General features: G+C 32.0%; 1 long non-coding RNA gene across 1 annotated transcript; it reads right to left on the bottom strand.

Annotated features, from left to right (window-relative positions):
* Positions 1–78: 78 nt before the first annotated feature.
* On the bottom strand, positions 79–942 carry LOC101494351 (uncharacterized). The gene is made up of 2 exons (XR_190380.4): positions 503–942; positions 79–403 (listed from the first exon to the last, which is right to left on the bottom strand). It is a non-coding gene; the product is annotated as an uncharacterized lncRNA (long non-coding RNA).
* Positions 943–2,577: the final 1,635 nt, after the last annotated feature.

Raw genomic sequence — 2,577 nt, 5'->3', positions numbered from 1 at the left:
TATTAAAATCAAATTTTAAATCAGTTGTAAAGTTAAATATACAATCTTAATAAAGATGAATAAAAATAGATTAAACTATAATAAATGTTTTTCGTTTTAAAGAATTTAAATATGTTTCAAAATATAAAAGAAGAATGCAGGAATTTGATGGAAAGAAGGTCATGAAAGATATTATATATGACACGCAACCATACAATTGGAAATCAAACTGGCCAAAGAAACAGAAAATAAAGGCATCTTTAAATTTAAGTCATAAGAACAAAATAGAATAACAGTAACTAAATACCATTATTTGTAGTATTGTTAGGGAAGGTGGAGAGTCTTCTTAAATTAATTAATTGTTTCCTTCGAAACCTAGCTTGTCGGAACTGACACAATGTTCGCAGACGTCGTTCTTGAGCTTCTGAATTAAAAATAAAAAGTGTGTATAAGATCAGAAAAAAATTTAGCATAGTGAAAATGAGAATGTCAGTTTCAAAAGTCATTAGTTAAAAAATCATACGAAGTTTATCAAGCAGGTCTTGAAGACACATAATTTGTGCTCCTCCTCTCCTTACCACCATTTTCATTCGTCGCTTTAACCTAGCTATTTTTTTCATAAGTTTATTGTGGGCATCAGGATTAAAGGCAAAACCTATTTTGTTTCTCATCACAGAATGTTCTAAGAAATTCAGATATTCAAGTGTTTATTTGGAGGGTTGACAACATCCTTTTTTCATTAAGTTGGAATCATTATTAATTATCTCTTATTTTGTTTTATTGTTTGACAATATTTTGGTTGTAACAGCTGAATTAAGAGCCTAGTAAAATCATTCTATTCAAAATTAGATTGAGCAATATCCCTTATTTTATTTGCCTTTATTTTTGTCAATGCCTCCCCATAACAATAAATTTGATGAACAAAAATACATAAATGAATGAGAATCAGTAATAGAGCAATAGGCAGCAATAGAGTAAATATCCCTTATTTTGTTTGATTGTTTGACATATTTTCATTAATTGTCCCTTATTTTAAAATATTCTCATTCAAACAAAATAAATGCAAACAAAATAAGGGATATTCCTCACTCTAATTTTGAATGCAACATTTACTTTTTAAAATATCAACATTGATGATGATAACGCACTAACATTGTGCAATATATATCCATTTCATATATTGGATTATTTGATATTACAAATTCGTAAGCAAATCAAGCAAAATCAAGACATATAAATAGGTAACCAAATCCACTCATTTCACACATTTTCATGTTAGTGAAGATGCTAAGGCTTCAAACCAGGTTCATGAAAACAATGATGAGAAGCATTGGTTCAAATATTCAGCTCACTAATAGGAAGATAGTTTGTTTTATCAAACTTTCAATGTGATAGTAGACCAATGAATCTCTTGACATGCTTCATTCAAAGGAAATTCACCAAAGCAATAACTGTTACTCTATCAAATTTACAACTACTTTGTCAAGCAGATTAAAATGCACATTTATGGAATATGCTTCTTCTTGTTGATACTCCTTTACTTTGGAGCCATGGAATTGTAAAGATTAGTTTACCATTAAGATCTGTAAAAGGCCAATTCTTGCATAGACAGCTTTACTTCCATTCGATTCATTAAATTAAAGTTGCTATTTTGTCAGTGCAATGTGCACCATGACCACCACAGTTTAGGAATCTTAATATATGAATACAATTGGACAGCAGCATCCTGTATATTCAATATATGTTGTTGTATATTAATTTTATAAATATATAAGTATGCAAGTATGCGAGGTGTGTGCTGATTTTTCAAATGCAGATGATGATGTCAGTGAGCAAAGTTGGATGATAACGCACTAACATTGTGCAATATATATCCATTTCATATATTGGATTATTTGATATTACCAATTCGTAAGCAAATCAAGCAAAATCAACACATATAAATAGGTAACCAAATCCACTCATTTCACACACATTTTCTTAATATCACTGGAATACCCTTTAATGTGATAATAATAAAATGATTATTCTTTAAATATTTAATTATTAAATTTCTTCAACTTTGACAAACAAAATATTGCAATTAAATCTCCCTATATTCTTAATCGAATATGTTACATTGCTTCAGCCGCAACAATAAGATAATATACACTTACTATTGCTAATATTAGCATTTAGCACACAAAATTGCAGATTATTCGCTTAAGCTTACCTTGACTTAGGGATTGAGAGCAGGATTGAGATGGGGAGGAAGGGCAGGATTGAGATTACCTTAAGCTTACCGTTTAGGTGGCACCAGCGAGATCCAGCTAAGGCAAGGAACTTCGTGTCGCGGCTGCTCCACTCCGCCGCGGTCTCATCAACTGAACTTCGTTGCCTTCCCGCGCGACTTCGTTGCCTTCCCGCGCGCGAAACTGCAGACTCAAGGTGTAGTTATTCCACATAGAATAAAACCTTGAATTAGGCACTGAGCAGAGTGAGTTTGCTCTTGTGTTCCAGATACAATCACCAGCCCTTCTGTAGCACCAGGTTTTGGATCATGAACAACCACGTTTGCACCAGAGATCTGACAATTAGGATACACCAAAAATCAAAACA

This window comes from Cicer arietinum, chromosome 1 (assembly GCF_000331145.2).
Source record: "Cicer arietinum cultivar CDC Frontier isolate Library 1 chromosome 1, Cicar.CDCFrontier_v2.0, whole genome shotgun sequence".
Taxonomy (NCBI): domain Eukaryota; kingdom Viridiplantae; phylum Streptophyta; class Magnoliopsida; order Fabales; family Fabaceae; genus Cicer; species Cicer arietinum.
The sequence above is the reverse complement of the archived record's forward strand: the minus strand, read 5'-3'. Positions and strand labels throughout refer to the sequence as shown.